The sequence below is a fragment of the Pteropus vampyrus genome, unplaced genomic scaffold (genome assembly GCF_000151845.1).
Source record: "Pteropus vampyrus isolate Shadow unplaced genomic scaffold, Pvam_2.0 Scaffold18, whole genome shotgun sequence".
NCBI lineage: Eukaryota > Metazoa > Chordata > Mammalia > Chiroptera > Pteropodidae > Pteropus > Pteropus vampyrus.
The window spans coordinates 5155294-5168872 of record NW_011888799.1 but is presented as its reverse complement, the minus strand read 5'-3'; the positions used below and the strand labels follow the sequence as shown (position 1 = coordinate 5168872).

The window sequence follows — 13579 nt, the reverse complement described above, 5'->3', positions numbered from 1 at the left end:
TATAAATTCACCTTTCTCTGGTCACTATTATGAGGCAATTGAAAGAATGGGCTCAGCCCCTTCCTTTGTGTCACATTGGTAGCTAGTAATAACAGCTGAGCGCAGAGCAGGGAAAACCTCTTTGGAAGCTAAGGAGTCTAATGTTCCCTTATCTGGAAGTGAACATGTTGGAAGAGAAGCTCTCTGAGATTCTTACAGCCTTCAGATTTCATGGTCATTAGGAGGTGCTTCCAGTGAACCAATGATACGCTTTATAACAGCTGACTGACACAGAAAAATAATGTCTCTTGGGATTGAGTAGAATCCAATGGAAATTTTTCCATGACTGAGCTAAGCTGTTGCCGACATAATCTGAAGTAACCTAGAACACTCAGAATCATAGAGCATTTTTTTCTCGTTCCCTCTTCTAAGGTTAAATAATGCTTTCTCATTATGCTTTAGAAATGTATTTTTTATTTTTTCTAATTTTTATTTTTTATTGTGAAATATGATATATGTGAAACACATATTTAAAATTTGTGTACATTTTAAAGACTTGTAAAACAAAAGCTAGAGTAAACATTTTATGAGTGTAAAAGTTCCCCGTGTGATCTTATGCCTCACCTTAGGTTAACCACTGTCCTGACTATTATCAAGAAAGTAAGGATTTTGCTTCTCTTTATTATGTTTTAAATTCTAAACTTGAAAGCAAAATAGCTCAATGATGAAAGGCCTTCAGTCTTTTTACATATTTATTTAGGCATAATTGAGATAACATTATATTAGTTTTAGGTGTACAGCATAATGATTCAATATTTGTATATACTATGAAATGATCACCACAGTGAGTCTAGTTAACATTTGTCATCATACATAATTTACAAAAACATTTTTTTTCTTCTGATAAGAACTTTTAAGATTTACACTTAGCAACTTTCAAATATGCAATGCAATATTATTAACTATAGTCACCATGTTGTACATTACATTCCCATGACTAATTTATTTTATAACTGGAAGTTTATAGATTTTGATCTCTTTCAACCATTTCACCTCCTCTCCCACCCCCTCTTCTGGAAACTACCCATCTGTTGTTCTCTTTATCTATGAGCTTGTGTGTATAGATTTTTGTTTGTTTTTCTTGGTTTGTTTGTTTTTTAAGTTGCAACCTATCAGTGAAATCACCTGGTATTTGTAAAGACAAATACTTATTTCTGACTTATTTCACTTAGCATAATACCCTCAGGGTCTATTCATATTTTTGCTAATGGCAAGATTTTTTTTATTTTTTTTTATGGCTGAGTAGTAGTAGTTCATTGTGTATGTATCACATTTTCTTTATCTTTGCATCCATTGATGGACACTTATTTTGTTTCCATAGCTCGGCTATTTTAAATAATGCTGCAGTGAACACTGTGGTACATAAATCTTTTTGAGTTAGTGTTTTTGTTTTCTTCAGTTGTATTCCTAGAGGTGGAATGGCTAGATCGCATAGTAGTTCTATTTATAATTTTTTTAGGAAACTCCATATTGTTTTCCATAGCAGCCGTACCAGTTTATATTCCCACCAACAACTTATAAGGGTTTCCTTTTTTTTTTTTCCCCACAAGGTAATACTAGAAAAATAATAAGTAACATTTATTGAGCACTTACTCTATGCCATTTATTCTTCTGAGCACTTAATACATTGTAACTCCCCAGCATCTGTGAGATAGATAGAAAAGAAGCATGGAGTTAAGAATTGGATCCCACTGGGATTCTAATCCAGCCAATCTGGCTCCTAAACCTGCTCTCTTAATTATTATACCTAATTAGGGTATTGTTTTATAATTTGATACAATTTTAAATCTTTATGATCTGCATTTGTTTTGTATCTTGAATACTGTAACCAGATAGCAGTGTAGCCATCAAGCTCTATATTTTTTCTGTTAGAAGCATTTATTGGAAAGTTCTACAGGCTTTAGATCTTACCCAAACACTCTTAGCTTCTCATTGCATTGCACAGATATATAGTCCATCAATTTATTGAAACCTTATTATATCTTTACTGTTGTCTATTTCAGAGCCCCTCTAAAATGTTTTTCTTTTTTTTAAATAAGTATTAGTTTTTTTAATGGGAATTTTCAGAGAAAACCAACAATATCATATTTGTAATTCAGTGTATAGCAGCGGTCCCCAACCTTTTTTGGCACCAGGGACTGATACTCCTGTGAGAATCTAAAGCCTGATGATCTGAGGCTGAGCTGAGTTGGTGATGCTAGCGCTGGGGAGTGGCTGCAAATACAGATGAAGCTTCGCTTGCTTGCCCTCCGCTCACCTCCTGCTGTGCAACCAGGTTCCTAACAGGCCATGGACCAATAACCGGTCTGTGGCCCAGGGGTTGGGGACCTGTGATGTATAGTGATATTTAGGTTAGAGTTAACATACTTTAATTTTTAAAAGAGCTGTGGTTATAGGAAGCATTTTTCTAATATAACATTTTCCAAATTCTTATTGAAAATATTGAAAAATTACACAAGAATTTTTTGACACTTGTTTAGATATGATCTTCAAGAGATAACTTCTTTAAAAGACAGATATTGACTCTATGTAGTGAATTAATGTTTCCCTTGCAGTGTTTTCTCTGAAAACAACTAGCTATAATGACAAGTCTTTTTTTTAAATTAGAAACTATTTCTCTAGAAGATATTGATTTACAGCTCAGCATCTTCTACAAAAAGGCATGTAAAATGTCTCAAGATATTGCTAACTGCTAACTAAATTCTACCACGGCATAAAACTGTACTTAAATAAACCTCATGTTTGAACTGATGTAGGGTTGCTGGAATTGCACTAATTCAAAGCAATTATTTTGGGTCTAGGCACCGCTGTTTTCTTGCTGTGTGATTCTGGTCTAGTCATTTAATAACCAATTTGAGTATCCATTCTTCATCTGTAAAATGCTACTGACACCTACCTCATTGTGAGAATTAACTAAGCGAATATATGTGAAATCACCTCACACAGCATGGTATGTAGTAGTAGTATAATAAATGTTCGTAAATGTTCTCTTCCCATTAAAATTGCCTCTCTGTGCTGACAAAATTGTTGTATAGTATTTATAAATGTGCTTTGTAATGATAGAATTAATATTTTAAAAATGGTTTGAATGTATGTTGGCAGACTGAACTCTATCAATTAATAAAATATGTGGGGAGTATAAAAAGCAGGATTAGGATGTGGTTTCATAGTGTAGCGGTTAGTATGTCTGCTTTACATGCAGAAGGTCCTGGGTTTGTGCCCCAGTGGAGCCATAGTCCATGGTCTGCGGCCATGCCACCCTGAACAAGCCCGATGTCTGATCTCGAAAGCTAAGCAGGGTCAGGCCTGATTAGTACTTGGATAGGAGACCACTTGGGAAGACCAGGTGCTGTAGGCATAAATAATAATAATAATGAAAAAATAAATAAGAATAAAAGGCAGGATTATATTTAAGTACAGTGACGAAATAGCCACTCTGTTCTATGCTATATGGAAGGTTATTTTGTGACTAACGCTGCTGCTCTACAAAATAAATGGAATTTGGTATTGCTTTTGTTTGCATGTATGTATCTTGGATGATTAGGGAGAATGCAAGCATATTATGTTTTTAGGTCATTTTCTTTTTTGACGAGAAGGAATCTCCTATCTGGCTAAGGTCTTATATTCTTTAAGCTGTTATTAAGCTGTTGGTTAAGACCGGGATATTATTCAACTAAAATGAAGACCCAGATACCAAACACATTTTGTATTCTTGAGTTATACCTGAATGATCAGGCTCTTTTATCCCTGCATGCCCCCCAACTCCATGGAATGTTTGAATATCAATGTCTTTTCTCACCAGAGCAATGATCTAAAGTCTTTGCTTTCTTTGGTAGCAAGGAAAGAATAGCTAACCCTTGTGAAGCTCTTGTCAGTTTACAATGCACTTACACACACATTTTCTTATTTGATCTTCACAGCACCCTTGAAAGGGAGCAGAGCTGATTTTATATCCATTTATAGGTGAGGACATAGAGGTCCCAAGGCGTTTATGAGTTCCCTAAGGTCACACTGCTCGTAAGTAGATAACCTGGGGCTTAAACCCAAGTTTTCTGATTCTAAACCTAAGGCTTTTTTAAACTTTCTCATGTTCTTATGCTCCTTATAAATTAACAGACCCATCTAGTATCTTATTAGATATGGAAGTCAATCAAAAAGGCAGGTGGATTCCGAAAGCCTTTTTGATCCTAATCATTATATAGGCATTTAGGGAAGAAAATCTCTAATGCAGGGCTTGACCTCTTTCAGCCTGAGATTCTGGGTCTCTTACACATCATTATATTGATCCCAGATTGTTTTTATTTAAGAAGGCTAAGACAGTGGGGAAATATTTCGTTCCAATATAAAAATGTGCATGTAGAGAGATGATAAAATTACAGTTTGTCGTGGTAAATGCCATGTGAAGTTTTTAATTAAAATTACTTTATAAAAGTTTGAAAGCATGTCACTAAAGAAGTAAAATTTGTGATAAATTTAAATTTATAAGAGGGGATCCTCTATCAGTGATCTATTCAAACAACATGGTAAAGACAGTGGGACACGATGAATGAGAAACAATCTTTGTCCTTAGGAAGCTCACAGTCTAGATTGTCATTCCACGTATACTATATCACAGAGCTTCGTAAACCCATGGGCTACACTTCTGCTAATGGTGATAAAGCATTTTAATGAACAGCTTATAATAAGTCAATTCGCTTGCCAAGTAAACTTGAATTTTACCATCCAGATTATTCTGAACCACCGTCAGAGGGTGTAAATGCAATCTTTGTGTTTCACAGAAAATCTTAAGTCTGTCTGTTTTGCAGTTTCTGTGCAGAGGTTCTGAATTTGAACTTAAATCATTATTCAGAGCCATTAATGGGAAAAATCCATGGCAAACTAATAACGCAAAGTCATAGAACAGTAAAGTCAGCAGATCTTGAGTCTTTGTTTATATGCTGTCCATGCTGTGGACTGAAATGTAAGGTGTTACATATTTCTTTTTCGCATTGTTATTTGTTGTGGGAAATACGCCCAAAACTTTAGAATTTTGAATTCGAGTGGGACTTCAGTGGGAGAATATAGACTGAGACCCACCCACAGGCTTCCTGGTACCTAGTCTAGCTCTCTCTCTTTCCACCAGTCTTTATTGGGCTTCCAAATTTAGCAGCCAAGAGAGATTTAATTGTGGTCTTCTTAAAAGTTTATGTGAGGTTTCTTTCTTTAGTTGTGGATGAATGTAAATTTTTTCCTTATTTAGTTGTGGTAATTCTCTCTGCATTTGTATCTTCCAAGGCTTTTGGCCTATTTTTACTTTGTTTAGACATGACTGATTATTTATGATTTAAAAAAATTACTTATGACATTGGTTAAACTTAAAAATATGTCATTTTGTTAGATTTTTTACCAATTGCAGAGAAAGCATCTAATTCACATCCTGAGATATATTAGTTCTTTGGCAATGACAATGAGAATATGTTTCTGTTCCCAAACCATCAGCATTAGGTAGCTTCCTAGATTATCACACCTGCCTTGTCTATTCTCAGGGCTGCCTTAAGACACCTGAGAGATACGTATGGAAGAACTTTGAACCAAACCATAAAGTGCTATAATAGTATGTTGCATGCATGCACTCGTGCATGAATCCTCTGATTAATTGTACAATTGAGACTGTTATGAGACATTTTGCTACATGAGCTTTCAGATTGGAATAGGCCAAAAATGTAGTTAGGTCAAGAAAACACTTAAATTCTTCAAGGCCTTGCTGACAGTAAAATTATGGAGTGAATGGGTGGTGGGAAATAAGCCTAGAGTGTTAGTACCTTAGACTGTGAATGGAAATAATAAGTGGACTTGAATTTTTTTCTTTGTTTATTATCCAGCCTCTTCATTCTTTCATCACTATGTATTAAGCACCTAGTAAGGACTGGATACTTTTTAGACATCACTAATGTTCACATAAGTAAGACAAGATGCCATTGGTGTCCTCCAGGAGCTTACAGGGGAAGGTATTTACAGATAAGATACAACATAGGATAATAAATATATTTTGGAATATGCCATGTGACTGACCTTGCTGAGAAAGGTATAATCTTGGTTAATATTTTTTCTTGGGTAACTTTTTAAACTTTTAATAATATAAGCAATTTATTCCCAAACCATATATAATATTTAAACAGTTTTTAAATATGTAAACTATTTTTTTGAATATATTTTTTGATAGCCTTATTTTCCTAAAATATGGATCTACTCTACTTGGTAAGCCATCTGAACCTTCCCTATCTGACTACATAATATTAGAGAGCTCTTAAAGAAAGGGCATTGCTACTGTCACCTTGATGTTAGTCCTTGGTGGTAGTATTTCTTAAGAGCAGAAACCTGGGTTTGAATCCTAACTGAACCACTTATTATCTGTGGAACTTATTTGTCCTTCAGTTTCAATATCTATGAAATGAGAATAAAGATAATGCCTACCTCATAGTTGTGAGGCTTGAGTGAGTTAATATCTGTTAGAGTACTTAGATGAGTGTCTGGCACACATTAAAGGTTATATAAGTGTTATCAACAGCTGTCATCATCAACATCATCATCATGATCATTATTGTTACTACTATTTGGCAGAATAAAAGTAAATTGACTAATGTTTTCAAGAATGCATTTTCTCCTTCTCAAGCCCTGAAAATTGACCTAAACTACAGGTAGAAAGATAAAGGATCAAGTAGTATACTAGAATTTTACCGGCATTTTCATTCAATCCTTACACCAGTGCTATGAAATAGATGAGCAAACAGGCTCAGAGAAGTTGAGTAACTTGCATAAGGTCTCGTGTTAGTAAGTGGATACCATTATGATAACCAGTCTCTGTTACTCCATATCTGTACTCTTACCTTGCATGACACCAAAAGCCTGAGAGTTCAGCAAGTTTCACTAATAGAGAAGCTTGAATATGTTTGAGACCTTATTTCTAATGACATTAAAGGGATGTCATCCACATTTTTAGTTTGTACCCACTGTAGTGATTTGTTTTATGTATATATTTGTAATTTCACCCCCTTCCATTCAAGAAAAGTATGTTGCAGTAGTTTAAATGATATAAGTGGGATCTAGATAGAAAATATTCGAACATGTGGAGTCTTATTAATAGTTTTCAGAATTAAGCTGACTTATGATATTGTGCCAGTTTTCAAGATCACCATCATAATTACTGAAGTCATCACTCTTCAAATTAATAGTTTTTTTCATAGAATTTTTAAGCCTAAACTCCATGTAGTTACATATTCTAGGTGCTATTTAATATGATTATTGTGGTAGGCTTTTGGGAAGCATTCAGAATTAATTAAAATAACTTGAATTTAAATGTAGTTAACTTTTAATCTTTTGTTGTTTTTATAGTAGAGTTATTTGGATAGGAGAGAGGGAAATTTTATGGATGTAAAATCCCCATCCACACAATGTCAGCTTAGCTTCCTGGATTAGGTTACCTCACACCCCCAGCCTAGAAGGTATGGAAGTTGTAAGCTCTTCCTAAAAACATTTGTGCATTTCCTGAGTTTTATCTTCTAGAATCGCTTCTGCCTCCTAGGCCCTATTTTCTTGCCTTGTGCCTCTGATATACACCGTGGTGCACTCGGACCTGAAACTTGGCTCCTTCTCTGATTTTCAGAAAGGCCCTAATTCGCACAAGGCATTTGTGGGTTTAGTCCACCTAACCAAAGAAAAGAGGCCAAGTTGAGGTGGGGTGAGCCTTACATTTCATTAATGCAACTTCTCTTGTAAGGCATCACTATTATCAAAATGTTTTCAGACTTCCCTTGATCTAAGAACTTCACCTCTACCTAATTCCACCGTTGCTCCATTTAACTGACTTGTCTTTTCCTTTCCCTCTCCTCCTCGTTCTTCAGAGATAAAATTACAATTCTTTCTCTTGTCTAATGCAGAATAATTTCCCTCTCTTAACAACCATTCTGGGATCTTGACAGCCATTTAGCAAGGATCCATCCACCCTGAAGAAGTGGACATGAGAGATGTTCCATACTGAGGGAATATATTTTCACAAAGAAAGTTCCTTCTAAGAGGAATTCTTGTGTTATTAAGATAACAAAACAGGATTTTTCATATTGTTACATGGCAGCTGACAATGTACTAATCTCAAGCTTACTGAGTCCTGCTTCTTGAATAAAGTGTCAGAAACCTAAAAGATGATTATACATGTAATTCATCTAAATCATATACTCTAGATATCTTTGACTAATATAATGTCCTTGTGTATAGAATGTATGCTGCTTTTAAAGAAGTATGCTGCTTACCTGAGAGGCATGAATCCACTTAACACAGAAGAGTCATCTCATGGCATCTTTCATTATTATATATTTCACTTACGCAAAAATAATTTTAGCTTTTGATACTCGAGTATTTTTGTTACCATGAATTTTTTTCTGACAGTTTGAGATTATATACAAAGACAATCTTTAAAACCTAAAGCAAATGCAGAAGTGGATTTTTCAGGATGTAAACCTTCATACTTCCATTTATGGATCAGTCTATAAGTGACTGAATCTTTGATTGCTCTTAGCTAAAAAAAAAAAAAAAAATCACAACTTTTTTCACTCTTTTGTGTTAATTTTGAGTACTTGTAGAGAGTTCCATAAACTGTCTTATAATATACTGATCTTTTTTTTAATTTATAAATAAGATTCATGACATTGCTTTTCTCGCCATATATTAGCCCAGCCTTACAGATTGTTTTCCCCCACAGGTAACAGAAAAGAGAAAACCTAATCAATGATTGTGGAATAATATGGAAGAAGATGGAAAAAAACTTGTTTAATGGGTAAGAAATGAAACTATAATAAAAAGTTATTAATTAAAACTATTTGTAATAGCATGATGTATGGCCTAATAGGTAGCCTAGGTTGGCATACTGTTAGGGTGAGTGGTCAGTCTCTATCTTTGTCTGATCTCCATTCTGAACTTTCACCACCTTCCTTCTCACTGTTGTGAATTTTTTAGTACTGTGAATTAACTTAAGCTAAGAGGGTACACAGCCATATTTGAAGATAAAGACAGGATCTGGAGGCCAGCAACCATACTAAAACAAGCCTAGGGTAGGTCTTGAAGGTTACTGGTGGTTGGATAGAAAACGTATCTGTCATGACCTGTCAGAATTAACCACCCCTTCTTCTTGCTTTCCAAATACTGCCAGCTGCTATTAGGCTCACCATGGGGATCCGATTCATTAGGCAAGTGCAGATTGCGTGTCAGGTGGTAATCAAATAGAATTTCACAGAAAGTGCAATGAAAGGTGTGACTAAATTTATGAGATATAATGTTTTTTAATTACACAAGTCCATACATTCTCATTGTCAGTAATTTAAAACATAGATGACCAAAGCCCTCTACCTGAATCTTAGCCCTCTCCCAGAGTGTATAAGTGTATGATACATGTTTGCCCAATCTTCTTCTTGGCCTAGTGTTTAAAAACTTTGGCTTAAAAGCCAAATTGTTTTTGATTAGTCACTGTTAACTTGATATTTGGGCAAGTTAATTACTCTGCATCAATTCCTTAGGTATAAGGTGGGAACAATAAAAAGCCTATAATCATAACCATGTTGAGAATTAATTAGTTAATCCATATAAAAAACTTGAAATAATTCCTGGAACATAGTAAGTATTCAGTAAATGTTAACCATAATTCTCATATGTATCCCAGTTAACATGTTTATGTACCAACCCTGCACAGATAATATACTCCAAGAGTTAAACCTTCTTGGATGAGGTTAACCTGGTGGCAAGGGTTTAAAATTTTCTTCATGATAGTTGTCTTTTTGGCTTCAAGCTTTATTTCTCTCAGAGTGCGCTCTGCTAGATTATGTGTGAGAACAGAGTTACACGCTTTCAGTTCTTACTGCATATCTTATAGGGTATATGGTGTTTACAAGTATGTATGAATAAACAGCTATCTTCAGGCTATAGCAGTTTCATCCTGTCCATAAAAGTATTTTTGTCAAAGTTGGGTGCACTGTTCTCTTATTTCTAGATAGATATGTCAAATTTTCTGTTAAAAATCCTTCAGTCTATTTTGAAGGACAGGTCTTTTGAGTTTCTTTCTTTCTTATGTTACAGAATTGTAATCATTTTGAAAATGTCTTTGATATCTTTGCCATGGCTGGTCAGCACTTTCTTAGGTATTGCAGACAATTACCTTTTTTAAGAAGAAAGGACAATAAAACAGTCATCTCTTTTTAATTTTTTTTTCCTTCTTGTTCTGGGGCTCTCTTAGATTATTAGGGACTATTCTGTCTGCTGCGACTATTTTAGACTAATATACAAAAACAAGTTAACATTTACTGAATGTTTATTATGTGTCAGACTCTGTTTTAAGTGCTTTACTCATTTATTCATTATCTCATTTAATCCTGTCATCCACTTATGAAGCATATATTGTTATCTTGATTTTAAAAGCTGAGAAAAGTAAGGCACAGATCGAGTAATTTGCCCAAAGTCACATTGCAAGGATTCAGACCCGGGGGCCTGCTGGCCTAGTTAATAAACTCTTTTAAGGTTTGCTAAGGTGAGTATGAATTTAAATAAGACAGTATAGCTAAATATCTCCTGAAAAAGTCACCATAACTAATCTGGCTTTGCTTGGTTGTGGAAAGGAAAATTTGAAATCATGTATCTTCTTAAGTATGGGAAAAATGATGATGTGAGATGATTATTTGTAAGTAATTATTTTTCTTGACCATACTTAAATGAATACAGCTGTTTTGCTTCATTATGAATCATTTGTAGTAGATAGAAGTCACCTGGACCTAGCTAAGGACCAACTACCTCTTTATGAAGGATTAGAGCGAGTTGATTTGTAGATTACCATTTAGCTGCTATTTTGAGAAACGTCCAGACAGAAAGATTGAACTGTGCAGCAGTTTGGAACTGATTGGTCATTGGAAATTGTTCTTTTGTCTTGTTAAGTAATATTTGAATGACAGTCAGCAAAAAGTTGTGCAAGAGAAGAAAAGGCAGGAGAAAGATGACTTATGGGTCTTATAATTAGAATGTCACTTATAAGTGATGGTCTAAAAGTAAATGTGCATTAACAGTCGACATTTATATCACTGGAAGGACGTATAGTATGAGGTTTTTGTTCTGAGGTCTGTCTTGTCAGAGAGAAACATTGACTTTGCTTTTCTTCAAATAGAAATTCATTCCTTTTGAAATATGATAAAGTACAAAGAGTAAGCGATATTTAAAGTAACAACAAGTACACATAAAATGTTTTGACTTTCCCATGAAGCGTGGCTAAACATAGTCCATAATGTTTTCCTCTCTCCATCTTTTTTAACTCTCTCTTGTTGGAGAGTCCCTTCTGAATGTTCATCAAAGTTATGGCTCTTAATGTACCTGTCTTTTACAATAGTGTCTTAAAGGGTGGTGCAGGGACCCTTGAGACTCTTTCAGGAGTCAAAATGATTTTCCTAACACTACTAACATTACTTGCTTACAAGTATGCAGGGAAGCTTTCCAAAGGCTACATGATGTACAACCAACTGAATGCAGAGATAAGATAGGGGAATCCAGCTGTCTTCCTTAACCCAGACATTAAAAAGATTTGCAAAAAAACGTAAAATAAGACCCCTCATCTCACTAGATTTGCAGTGAGAAGCACTGGGTTTATTCTACATTAGAACATCCCAGTGACCCCAGTATGAGTCAGAATGCCTTGATGCCCTCTCTCATGATTGGGTGACTGTGAGTGGTCATGGGCATTGCCCACCACATAATACCTCCGTGTGGATTCGAGTGACATCCTGATAGATTGAGGCCGTGTCTCCCAATCTAGGGAAGTGAAAATTCTGTTCTTTTTTCATAATTGTGCTAGAGGATGTGTTTCAGATTATAGGGAGCTGTGGATATCTGGACTTAAGGAGAAAGGAGGGTTTGATGTTAAGTAGGAACACCAACCAACCTTGCCAACTGTTCTTTGCGTTGGTTGCTCCCAACTTGGGAAGGACCAAAAGAACCTTTTGGGACAGCCTTATATTTTTCGGTATTAATTGGGCATCTGCTATGTTCCAGTCCTATTTTGAGGACTGGAAATAAGTTAGCAAACAAAATAAAAGCAAAAATACCTCTATCCTCATGGAGCTTCCGTTCCAGTCTTTGAGTCCTTTGTCCTAGTCACAGCTCCCTCTTCAGGGGAATCAGAGTTAATGGCAGCCACTGTGGATCTTGAACACCAACTGATATTTCTCAGTGGCAGAGTGTTGAGGGTATAGAGTGAGAACTGCTTGACATTTTGTGATTTTTGATTGTTTAAAAAAAAGGCACCAAATGGTTTGGGGTTTTTCACATCTTACATGGTACCCCAATATGGCAATAAAAGTGGGCCTGTCCAGTTACCCTTATTGTAGTTGTTTTAATCTTGTTTTGTTTTCAAAGTTAGTGCCATGTTTGTCAAGAAATTTAACCTAAAAAAATTAAATACCAAGTGATATTAAATTTATTCTAATTGTTTTCTATTATTTGAAGAAAATTTTTCATACATGTATGAGATATTCCTTGCCTGATGAGTTGCTCCCAAGACCCTGTAATTTGTTTAATAGACTTTTATACAGAAAGAGATTACTTGGCTCATTAGACTCTGTCACTTAATAATGACTTGAAGGTTAACTAATGCAGTCATCAAGACTCCTGCTCACTGACTAGATGTCTGTCATATCACTCCCCAACTTCAACCATTTCCAAATGCAGACGATTGGGAATAGCATTAGAATATTAATGAGAAAAGATACTGACATTCAAAATGTGAATGACCAAAAAATATATCTAAAGATTATTTTAATTTTAAGATACACTTTAATAGAAGCTCTTTTTTCTTTTTTTAAATTGGATGGCATTTTGGCCTTTCTTTCATTGAAGGTTTGATAGAAGCTTTTTAATCAGAATGCACCAAATGGCTGTTGTCTTTCAGCATTGCAACCTGCCAGGCACTCCATTCTCAGATGTGCCTAACATACCACAGACCAGAACATTTAAGGTTCAAATAAAACCCCAGACTTCTGCCAGAGTGGAAAAGACATAGTTATTTGGCTACTCAGGGTTGAGGAGGGGGAAACTGTGAGGGATCCTTTTAAAGGTGTCCAACTAACTTTTTTTTAATCTAACACTTTACACCCACCTTCTTAGGTGTGTAGGAACCTCTCATTCCCAAGCCCTTCCAGGTTCTAAAGGTCTAACCAGCTCGCTTGTTTATTTCACCCTGGTATGGGCAGCATTTGAGTTTTGCATGTTCTTGCCTGCTACATTTTCCATTCCTCGATATACTTTCCAGATTCTAAAATTTTAATGATATTTCTCATCTGCTTTTGTGTCATCTTCTCCCTTTCTTTCTGTCCTTATGAATTTATGCCCTTTTTTTACTCCTTTCCTATGATTTTACTGGTGTTTCGAGAAGAGAAGAGGTAAATGTATATTCATTCTGCCATGTTTTCCTGGAAGCCCAGGTTTTAATGTAAATTATCAAGTGTATGCAACATACCAGGAATTATGTCAGACGCTTGCT

General features: G+C 35.3%; 1 protein-coding gene and 1 pseudogene across 12 annotated transcripts in view; both read left to right on the top strand.

Moving 5' to 3' along the window:
- The window catches only part of USP49 (ubiquitin specific peptidase 49), a 75993-nt gene that overhangs the window by 15117 nt on the left and 47297 nt on the right, over positions 1-13579 (top strand). For 8 of the 12 annotated variants that reach the window (XM_023527592.1, XM_023527591.1, XM_011354606.2 and 5 more), the window contains one exon: positions 8774-8848. The exons of 1 other annotated variant lie outside the window; for it this stretch is intronic. The gene's annotated coding sequence lies outside the window, so the exon portion shown is untranslated. Of the gene's footprint in view, positions 1-2840; positions 2990-4002; positions 4057-5900; positions 5981-8773; positions 8849-13579 lie in introns of those variants that run through there. 3 more of the 12 variants (XM_023527585.1, XM_023527584.1, XM_023527583.1) reach the window with 3 other exon arrangements.
- On the top strand, positions 3282-3397 carry LOC111736172 (annotated as a pseudogene).